Source organism: Miniopterus natalensis, chromosome 12 (genome assembly GCF_054644295.1).
Source record: "Miniopterus natalensis isolate mMinNat1 chromosome 12, mMinNat1.hap1, whole genome shotgun sequence".
NCBI classification, from domain to species: Eukaryota; Metazoa; Chordata; class Mammalia; order Chiroptera; family Miniopteridae; genus Miniopterus; species Miniopterus natalensis.
Genome location: NC_142092.1, coordinates 4,876,598 through 4,888,160, shown reverse-complemented (window position 1 = coordinate 4,888,160; position 11,563 = coordinate 4,876,598).

Here is an 11,563-nt window from a genome sequence, read left to right as displayed (position 1 = left end):
TGCTCTTTTTCTTAAAGCCTCAGAGCATTTCAGCCGGTAGTTGAGCTGATGTCAGAAAATTGAATATTCGTAATAAAATCAAAAACATGCAATGACGGAGAATTTCTGAAAGAAATGGAATTGACTCTACTATCCGATTTCTTTGTTTTAGTGAGAACAAAGTTATTGTTGTTACTCAGCAGCCTTTCAATTAAATGCAAGTAAACGCTCCCTTCGCCCCCCCCCCCCCAAGTCTGGATAGTGCATGGATGTATTTGTATTTGAACTAAAAGGCTTAAATGCTTGTAGAGTATTAGCTGTTTTAAGTGAGGAATCTGGTCAGTTAAAATCTATATCATACTTCTGATGTATTTAGAGAAATTTTGCAGTAAAATAGAAATTAATTTGTCACTCTGCGTTTGTAGTGCTTAGACATGTAGGATTATATAAATAGCCTTAACTGGAATGTTTTTAATGTTTAAGCTAGGATAAGATTTAGGTGTGTACTTTAGGTCTTTGCCTTTCCCGAGGGGTGAAATTGACAGGGAGATCATTTTATTGCTGGGTTTGCATTTCAAAACCCCCTACCTTCCTGAGGCTTATAATTAGTAATCTAGGTATAGGTCTGATTTTTCTGTTTTTAAACCAAAGACTTCTTAGTAGGACACCACTTATGCAGCACGTTGCATGCCCTATAATCACTATTCAAGACCCCTGTGCTTAGATGCATTTTCAAATTCAGGATTTTGCAGAATTTAAAATTCAAAGTTCAAATCTGAATTTGAGCACTGAGAAAGACATTTCCCAGAACTTAGGAAGGTGCGCATGCGTGCTGACAGCCAGCACTCCAGTGCAGTGTCCTGTGATCCACGCAAGTTTTCTGCACCTGTACTGTGAATAATCTCATCAGGTGACATAAACAAAAACTGTGAATAGCTGAGCATCAGTTTAGGGCAGGTGTGGTCGCTAAGTAAGGGTCCCTAAATTTCCTAAGAAGACTTATTTTTTTAGGGCTTTTTTTGAGTTAGGCTAAAGAACTGAATCTGGATTTGACTCCATCAAGCCACTGTTTGCTTTTGACAGCAAATTACTCTTCCGTTGCCCAGTATTGACACTTTCCATTAATTAGATGGGCAGTTTCCCCCTTTTAGAGAGTCTGAAATATCAGGATTTAATAGAATTTTCAATGTTAACCATCAAAATATGAATTCTGCAAGTGAGAATAGGATGTTTTATCCTTACTGATATACTTCTAAACAGATTTTCTGACAGTCTAGGATTGTAGGGCAAAAGCACAGTTGCTGAAGGAAAGGGCATTGTCACCATTTCCAGCTGCAGTGTGTCCTTGGAAGAAATAGGGTCTCCCGTCTACTGTGCAGCTGGCTCTGTCCTCTGTGCCTGAGGAGTGGAGCGCACTTTCTACACTCTGAGCTAATTTTTGCTTTTTAAACTTTAACTGTATTAGATTTTTTCTAACTACACCCTAACTCACCTTTCTCTCCTCATTTGCAAGTTTTAACATTTTCTTCCCTTTTGGAATAGTTTAACTATAAATGAGTGGAGAAAAAAATGGCAATTTAGGTCTTTGGGGAAAATTTTTCTTAAATGTTTACATACTTAACTTTATTTTTCTTTGAAAGCAATTAAAATCAAGAGGCAGAGTCTTAGCGAGAGTTTGGAGTTAGGTTGCCTGACATGTCCTTTCCTACCTTACACTTTGGTTTGAACAGGTTAGTTTCTTCTCACTTGAAAGAGTTTTTATTTTTTTAACTGAAGAATTGTGGGGAGATTTAAAAAATAAAACTAGGCTAATTCAATTTTAAAGGAAAAATTTATTCATTTTGATATTATATTATCAGAGAAATTTTCTGTTAGCTTAAAACTTCATCTGACAAAGTTATCTTGTATCAACTTGATTTTTTCGCCCTTAATAATTAATTATGTAAGTTTTGCTATGAGTCTTGAAAAGTGGTTGAATTGGAATCTTAAGTATAATCAAATTTAGCCAAGGCAATAGATACCAGTCGAAAGAGAGCATTTAGTTCATGTTACAGTAGATGGAACAAATAAAAAACAACTCTCTCTTGATTCTTTAATTTTTGGGGGAAATCATGTATTTATTTTTGGAGGCTGCCAAAGGTGGGTGATGAGAGGAGAAAGGTAGAAGCGATTTAGACTATTGGTGATGCCTGGATGACAAAGGAGGGTGTACGGAAAGCTTTTATGGTGGGCGTTGCCTGGCGAGCAGCATGCTCTGTGTGGGGTACCAGGATCTGAACCGGGAGCCCTTGCCCCTGAAGCTGGTGGCAGTACCCCTCCCTCACTGCTGGGCTGGAGGGCTGGAGGGCTGGAGGGCTGGAGGGGAGCCCGATGCGTGCGGGGTGGGGGCTGGCCTTCCAGACCGGCTCGCTGAGAGTGAGAGGCCTGGTCTGAGCGGAGGCCGAGCGGGCTGGCGCGCTGGTGAGCGACCCAGGCCGCACCGTCAGTGGGGCTGTGGAGGAGGGAGGCGCCCTACGGCAGTGGCAGCTCAGGATGGGCCTGAGCTTTGGTTCCATGGGTTGTACTCTGTGTGGCTACAGAGTACATGCAAATTCCAGCCCGTGGCCTTCTAGTTTCTCTCTCTGTCTTAATTGGCAAATCTTCATTCTGCTCTGGCCAGTCTGATTAGTTTCGTTTATTAAATCTATCTGTTTCTGTTGAGTTGTCATGGAAATGTTTTGGTATGACAGGAGCCAATTTTTCTTTTTATTTAATTTTAATTAATAACAATACTTTCCCATTCTATAGTATTGTTCCCCGAAAGAAATCTTTTTAATTTTTTATTGCTATTTCTTCTAGAATTCTTCTCATTTTCTTATAATATGTTTATTTGCTTATGATTGGATGTATCAGTTTTAGACAGTGTCTGAGAAAGGAGCCGTGGCGTCCGGGACTGGCCGCCACCCAGCATGAGAGTCCTAGAGTGGGGGATAGGGTGCTGCTTGGTGTGCACTTTATTGTGGTGATGTTTACTGCTAGTGCAAGGCCTGTAACATAGCTCCATCTTCGTTGTCCCGGGGTAAACTCTCGTCTGGCTCTGTGCTTCCTCAGCGGGCCCTGTGCCTGTTACACTTGTCCCCTGACTCTCGGAGACTGAGCTAAGACTCCTCTTGGCACAACCTCCCACTGAGCCAGACCAAGCTCTCTATTGGTTCCATTTTCCTCTCTTTTTCTGGAACCCTCCACCCTCTTGCTCCAGACTGTTTTTCTGCAGTCTTGCTACACACACACTAACAATTGAAGCACCTGTGGGGATTGGCTGACTAAATACATTTTCTGCAAGTTACTTTATCAGACCCTTTGCTTTGCCCTGTAGGGTCTTAACATACCTCTCACTAACAGTCATGTACATTTCACCTACTGTAAAACCATGTCATACTTGTTGAAAACATTTTCCCAACCTTGTTATTTCTATGGCTATTTATTTATTTGTAGCATAGAACTGTTGTAATTTCTTCCATCAGAGCATGTTCTGACTCATGTTAGTGAAAGATTATTTTTAACTCCCCTTTAGCCATTGGTGTCTCCCTTTAAAACCAGTCTCCATGTTACCTCTGTATTTGTCTGACACTGATGTATTTTAATCTGATTGTGGGAATTTGTACTTTCCTGGGAATGTTGAGTCTGAGGCTTTCTTCCGATGGCCGGCCGGGCTGCCCTGGATCCCTGAAGCAGTGCTGTGTGGCTGTGGATGGTTTTCCTCGGAGCACCTTGGGGACTGGAGCTCCTCAAGTCCGCTTTCAGAAATACTGGTGACCTTCTACTGCCCCTTTACAGGATCCTCAGTGTTTGCTTGGGTAGAGGCAGAATACTGTGCTCAGTTTTCTCTTAAATGCTAAGGATATTTTAATCATTTGATTGCCATAAAGCCTCAAAGTCACATTTACTGAGTATTTGGACCGACAGTAGTTGAAAGTAGGGCTGTGAGATTAATCAAAGAACTTATATGTTTATAAGCATAACCTATGGACACAGACATCATTTAGGGAAGGCCTGGGGGTGAGGTGGATGTGGGGTAGAGGGGATCAATGGGGGGGAAGGGGACATCTGTAATACATTCAATAATAAAGATAAATTAAAAAAAAAAGAAAAGAAAGTAGGGCTCTGAGTCCTCGGTGGGTTCAGATCCCATCCTGTGTTTTAAAGCTACCCTTAGTCCTTGCAGATGGAATGATCACAGCAGGTTTTACTGTGATGGACGGAGGGGATCACATGGCAGTCCCCGTACCTGGCCTGTGGTCAGAGTGGACACAGCTGTCACAGCTCTTCCCCCCTGTGGCTCAGGGAATCTGCCCTGCAGCCCTGGACAGAGGCAAATAATAGACTCTCAGGCAGGCCCTGGGGCGGGGTAAGTGCCATTGATACAAAGGTTAGCTTCTCTGACCGCCAAGGTGGGAGAACTTTCGTCATTTTCTTTCCAAAAAGTGTTAGGTTGCATACCTGATGCACAGGTGCAGTCCAGTAGTGGAGACTTCAGACAGGACAGCAGCACCATCCTGGCCTCTGCACGAGCCCGGCCACCCCCACCGTGGGGGCCACTTGGGGTATTTTCTCCCACATGGTCCTCCTGTGTATACATGTGTGCGTCTTCAGAACATACACTCTCGGGTGTGCGTGTGTGTGTGTCTTCTTATTACCAATATCATTAACTTTTTTTTAATCAACATCACCGTGCCAGGCGTGCGGCGCCCTTCCCATCAGTGACTGCTGTGTTTTAATCTCAGAGGGGAAAATACCTTTTGCTGATAGACGTGTGGAGGCTCTGCTCTAACCCTGGTGTCGCGAGCTGGGCATCAGCAGGGCGCCCCTGTCCCTCTCCCTCTTCGCCCTTTGCACTGTGCGTCATGCAACCATCGAGTCAGTCTTTAGATCAAGAAAGACCTCAGCCCTGTCTGCCCTGTTGTCCAGGCCATCCGCTGTCTTTTACATTTTGGCAAGTAGATGGTTAAAGTCAAGGAGTGTAATTCGTCCTGTGTTGTTTAAGGACACATTAGGCTCTTGGTTTTTCATTTCTGGTTCCACTGGGGACGATCTCTTGCTGCTCCCTGACCCCCCCCCCCCCCTTTGACAGCCGCTCATCTCATCGGTGTCGTCCTTCATGGGGTTTGCTTTCCTGGTCTGCTCGTATCTCACCCCACCACTGAGCGGGTCTTTATTTTTGGAGGGTGCCCTAAGATGGGTCTTTTAAGGCTGGATCTGTTGCGTGGCCCTGTCGCAGCCTGTCCCCATGAGCGAGGGGGCAGGTGACCTGTGCACGGGGAGGATGGGCCAGTAACCAGTGGGAGGGGACCAGGCTCCCTGCTCTTTGCTGGCCATGCCTGCTCTGCACAGGAAGGCCTTCCTGCAGAGGGGCCTCTGCCGCTCTTTGGGGAGCCACAGCTGAGGGTTTGGAGAGGGCTTGGCTGTTCCTCCCCACCCCACCCGGGCCCGGCCATGTCCAAGGCGTCTCCCGTCCCCACAGCCGCCCCGCCTGCACTTGCGCTGTGGTTTCCCTCTTCAGCTGGAGCCCTTCTTGCTTTGTGTCCGTGGCGCTCGTTTCCAGGGCATCAGCTTTGCTCCCCGAGTGATCATGGATTTATGTCCTGTTATTGCTTCTGGTGCTGCTTCTTTCTCTGCTTTAAAGCTGCTGCTTGGGCTCGCAGCGGAAGTCCACCGCTTCCTCTTTTGCTTTTTTAGCAACACCAATCAGCTGCTGGCGGGAGCTGCGAGGGGAGTGACGGGTGAGAGGGAGAGGGCTCGAGGGCTCGAGGGCGCAGGGCTGGGTCCCAGCACCCGGCTTCTCCGTTGCCCTGGGAGCTGGGCTCAGGCAGAAAGTGTGTGTGAGGAGAGGGCAGCATTGTGAGGCCTTCTGGTTCCAGGAACCCCCAACGCACACGCGTAGTTTCTCAGCAGCCTGTGAGGACACCCTGAGTGTCAGGGGTGGCCGTGGTCGGGGAGCCCTCTAACCCAACCTGCGGAAAAGCAGGACACCCCGAATGTTGCTGCTAGGCGAGGCCTCAACCAGGTGTTTCTCGTTCAGAGCCAGCATTACCAGGACTCTAATGAGAGTGTAAAGAAGGGCTGCCACCGCACCAGCGCCAGCACCGAGGCGTGAGGGCCTGTGAGCGGCCCCGGGAAGCCGCGAGTGCAGCGTGCGGGGCGCTCTCAGCTGCACGTCAGTTTCCCGCGCTCGCCAGGAGCTCTGGGAAACATAGTTATATAGTTATCTTTATAGCGTTGCGTTGAAAACTTAAACAAATTCAGTATGAGTTGGACCAAAAGAATCCCAAATCAGTGAGAGTTTACTATGAAAACATCCCTTGCGCTCAGAGGAGGCTGACGCGCCCCTGGCCCTCCAGCCGAGCCGGCCCGCGGGCAGCTGCTGGGGAGGACGCGCGGCCAGCGGTGCACACAGCGGCTCCGCACGGCCGCCCTCCCGCCGCGCCTGCCTCACACGGGGCAGGGGGCTGCTTGCTGCACGCGTCACACGTCACTGTCACGGGGCCGGAAGGACAAGGTGTCCCTAAGGGTTGGGCTAGAGCAGGGGGAAGAGGACAGTTTCAAGTTCATTTCCATTCCATGTGGAAACACTGGTGATGCAGGCGGGATTTCGGCAGACATCTGCCTCTCGGTTCGGAGGCTAGGAGCTCGATCCCAGGGTGTCACAGGCTGGTTTCTCCTGAGGCCCTCTTGGCTCTGGATGGCGTCTTCTCCGGGTCCTCACAATATCTTCCCTCGGGGTGTCTTGTTCAAGTTCCCCTTTTATACGGACAGCAGTCATATGGGTCAGGGCCTCCCTGAGGACCTCATTTTAACTTAATCAGCTTTGTGAAAGCCTGTGTCCAAGAGTCCCATTCTGAGAATGGGGTTAGGACACCAACGTACGAACCTGGGGACCATGACGACTCAGCCCGTAGCGGGCTGAGTGGAGTCTGGCCTCCCTCTCGGTGGCCTCGTGCGGGACAGAAGCTGTCGTGCCAGCTGAGGTGAGCGTCACATGGTGATGGAGCACTGCAGACGTAAACACCAAACACACTGAGCAGGCACGATGCCTGAAATACAATTTTTCTACCTAGATCGATGAAAAAAAGCTCTAAAGGAACTTAGGAGAACACCCAGAGAAAACATAAAAAATAGGGGTGATAAGGGGAGACAAATTCTACAAGTTCTACGGCAAAGCTGCAGTGTAGACCCAGATCATTTGTGGAAAGTTAGTGCAAGGCAAGGAGGGCATTTATTTCCCAGCAGCCAGGGGAGGGAGAATGGGCTGCTATCAATTAATTGTCTTGGGAAAATTTGCTAATACTCTGGAAAAACATAAAGCTTTGCTCTTTATACCAAAATAAGTTCCAGGTTGAACAAAGAATAACAATATAACAGTGAAATCATAAAAGTTCTGTAAGAAAAGTTATGTGAGTTTTTGAGTAATTGTGGAGAAAAGAAAGCCCTTCTGAATATGACAGGAATATGAAACCGCAATAGAAGAAAGGCCAGTGAGCATGGTTTCTAAAGCTTTGAGCAAGTCCCCATGTGAATGAAAAATACATATAAATACGTGGGAAAACTGTAAGATACGTGTATTTTTAATGCCTGTGGTAAAGTGTCAATAGACTTAATATGCAGTGAGTTCTTTCAGATCACTGAGAAAAGTAAATACAGTCCAGTGGGAAAATCAGTCAAAGACACTAAACAGCAGTTAGACATGCAGAGGGACCCGAGGTGCTCAAGCACCCCTGCTCCCCGCAGGTGACCAGATGCTGGAAAGCTTTATGCCCAAAAGCTGGGGCACTGCCACGGCTTTTGGGCAAAGTCTTCTGAAGTGTTTGTTTATTTATTTGTTTGTTTTATTGCTGGCACTATTTCTGATGTGCCCATTTCCCCGTTTCAACGCACATGTCCTTTGACTCAGCAGTTTCAATGTTAGGAACCTGTTACACACATGAAATGACAAAGGTGGAGAAACGTGTGCCTGCAGTAATTCATTGCAGTGTTTTATTTTGTAAGGCAACAAAGGAAGAAGAAAAGGAAAGGAACCGTGTGCCCGTGGGGGCTGGTAAGTCCACTAGGGAGCGTCCATGCCCTGGGCCCCCTGTGGTCTCTGTAAAGCGTGGAGTCCTGTGAACCAAATTATGAAGATGCCCAAGTGATACTCAGCTAAAAAGCAAGATGTAACTAATTCATGTTTAAAAATCACATACATGTTCTTAATGATGTAAGCTGCAGTGTTATTTACTACATACAGATGCAGGTCTGCCTGTACAGGTGTGTGTGTGAGAGAGAGAGAGTGTGTTAGTGTTTGGGTATGTGAGTGTGAGTGGGTGTGTGCCTGAGAGTGTGTGCACAGGTGTGTCTGGGTGTGTGACTGTTGTGTGGTTATGCGGCTGTGTGAATGAGTGTGTGTGAGTGTGGGGGGGTATGGGATGTGAGTGGGTGTGTATTTGGGTGGGTTGTGAGTGTGGGGGTGTGAGTGTGTATGAGAGAGAGAGAGGAAGGGAAGGAGGGAGAGAGCGAGAGAGGGAGAGACAGATTGAGAGGGAGACAGAGAAGGAGCCCAAGTCTTTATGTTGTGGACTCCGTTCCTTGGCAGCTGCAGTCAGCAGGTCAGGAGGTCTGTGGAAGCTTCAGAGGAAGGCTGCCAGGTGAGATGCCAGGTGTCCTCAGCACATTCTGTGAGACCTCAGGAGACAGGTGAACGGGGCTGGATTCTCAGAGACAGAACGAGTGCCTGGTCTGATGGAAAACCCACCTATAACATTTCTACACAAGACTATTCGAATGGTTTCCATCCTCAAGAAGAGTGTTCAGCATTTTCCCACTGTAGTTACTTTCTGCCAGACAATTTGCTGTCCGACTGTTCCTCTTTCTCATGAGGACATGAGCAGTCTCATTCTGGCCGGGAACTGGGCCGTGGTTTCTTGGTGTATGTGGCTTGGCTTCTGGGGCTTAGGGCTGCAGCAGATGGCGACATGAGGGCCATTTGGGGATACTCTGTAGCTGTGTCCTCCCTGGCCTGATTCTGTCTACACACACACACACACACACGGGAACACCATGCAACCCTCACGTGTGTTCCTGCATTTATACTTAGTAATAAAACTTTTAGGAGCAGGGCCTTGAAATATAAACATCCAGTTCCAGAAAGTGGCTCTAAAGGCCCTTTCTGGGGGCAACGTAGTTGGCAGAGGCAAACCGGGCACATGGCTGTGAATCCCATCGTTTGTTGAAAGGGCTTAGGCTCTGGCAACTCCACCTGCAAAATGGGGCTGCAGATGCCTGGCCCCAGGGGGTCGTGGAGCTCAGAGACAGGCTGAGCAAAGCCTTGAGCAGACTGGTATGCAAGGAGGAGGCTCTGCCAGATGGCCCTGGTCGGCTGCAGGAGATCAAGGAACTAAATAATCTCTGCTTACCTGAGGACTGAAAAAACAGGTGTTTTAGGGAAAAAATGATTTTAGAAGACCTAGTGGGAGGGTAACGGAAACAGGTGGCTCCCGCCCAACAGTGTCAGCTGACTGAAGCAAGTCTGGTCCCTAAGAGTTCGTTTGGGAACCCTGCTGGGCTTTAGTGCACTGGGAATGTTTCCCTCCCCAGTCTCCTGTTCCCAGTCATCGCATGGACACCCCTCCCCAGGGCTCACTGCACCACTCTTCCTGCAGCGCTAAAACACTTTGTGACCGTTTTGGCCCTGGTCATGCACTTTGAAAAATCCAGCTGGAGCCTGTGCTATAGAAATCCCTGTGCTCTGTGTGCCCAGCATGTGGCATCTTTGCCCATGCAGGCACTCCTAAAGTTCCTTGCTTGCATTTCAATAGGTCAGGTGTGATCTGCAGATACAAAATCTAGACGTCTGGAGTAAAACGTGTCTCTCCTTAATAAAAAGAACACCTGGTATCTCCACGTTTGGCCCAAGTAGGAGAAATGTCGGGGGGGGAGGGGTTCTGGACCACACAGCCTGTTCCTTGGGTGAATTTGTAAGATTCCCTTTGTCCACCTGCAGGCCCTTCGCCTTGGTCCCAGGGAGCACTGTCTGCTACTCCGCCTCTAACACCTGGCCCAGGCGAAAGCAGAGGCCTTTTCCCAGCCTCCAGGCCAAGAATCTAGTGCCGCACTGTCCCTTACATCCCCACAGCCAGGTGTGGCCATTTACATCCAAGCACTTAATACAATTTAAAATGCAGTTCTCAGTCACACTAGCCATACGTTGAGGCAGGAGCCACATGTGGCCTTGGCTTTGTGCGGGGCAAAGTAGACAATCATATGGTCATCTCAGCCTGGTGTTGGGACAGATCCAGATGCCACATTGTACCTGAGCCACACACAGCACGTTCTGGGACTCAGGGAGGGAAGCAAGCTTCTACCCCTCACACCTTTCCTCATCTCAGTGCCACTGAAATGGCATCATAACACTCCCCACTTGTCCAAGTACGGACCCTGAGCATTTCTCTTTCTTAAGGGGATCTGACCATGGGAAATGACTGCAACACCAAGAGACCCCAAGTCTTGTCCACAGGATCTGGCCTGGCTCTTTCATCCTCAGCATAGTGACAGTCTCCTACTCAACACGGCAGCCCCCTCCCCCGCACATGCATACACACAGCATGCGCACACAGCACATACACACAGCATACACATACACAGCACATATGGCATATGCACACAGCATGCACACATACAGCACACACATGCAACACATGCACACAGCACATGCATGCACAGCATGCACCTGCATACACAGCACATGCACACAAGGCACAGACACAATTACAGTCTGGCTCAGTGACAGGAACTAAAGTGGTTCCCAGGGTTTCCCTGGAGGAGCCTAATGGGAACTTAGCCTCGGAGGACGTTAATTAATGTATCTTCAGGCTAAGCACTTGGTTCAGTATGGTTTCTGAAAGAATAAAATAGTTTTTGTTCAAGAGGATTTAGAGGTAATGGAAAAACCTTAGTACTTATTAATTTCTCTGCAGTAAAAATAAGCCCAACATAATTTTCTCAGATTATTTGGGACCCAAGCTTCTGTCCATTTAAAAGGGGGATTTGAAGAGGGAACGCGCCCCTCACGAAGGTGAAATGAGAAGGCGCGAAGCTTATGGTGTGGCCACGTCTGTTCTCTCAAGCACGAGAGACAGGACTGTCATTTCGGGGACTGCGCGCCATGTGCTCACCGGGGAACCTGGAGAAGCGCAGGAGCAAGGGCGAGAGACGGGCGCACCTGTGCGAGGCAGGCCCACCTTGGGAGGAGCCTGTGCTGGCAGAGGCGACGCGGGGACCTGTGCCCTGGCTGGAGGCCTGGCTTCCCCTCTTCTGGGTGGTGGTGAGAGGGGCAGTTTGCTGTCTCTGGAATTCCGGAGCTGCTGAGTGTAGGAAAGATAAAAGACCACAGAGAAGCAGTTTGGAAGGCCTGTGAGTTACGGGCTTCCTTTCATGACTCAACCCGACATCAGGAAGTGGGGCAACACATGTGCCCTTCCTGCAGCGGCCTCAGCAGGGCCGTGGGCACAGGGACACGGGCACGGCCCTCCCCTTGAGTAACTGTGGTAGCAAAATTAGAGAGTCTGAAAATTAG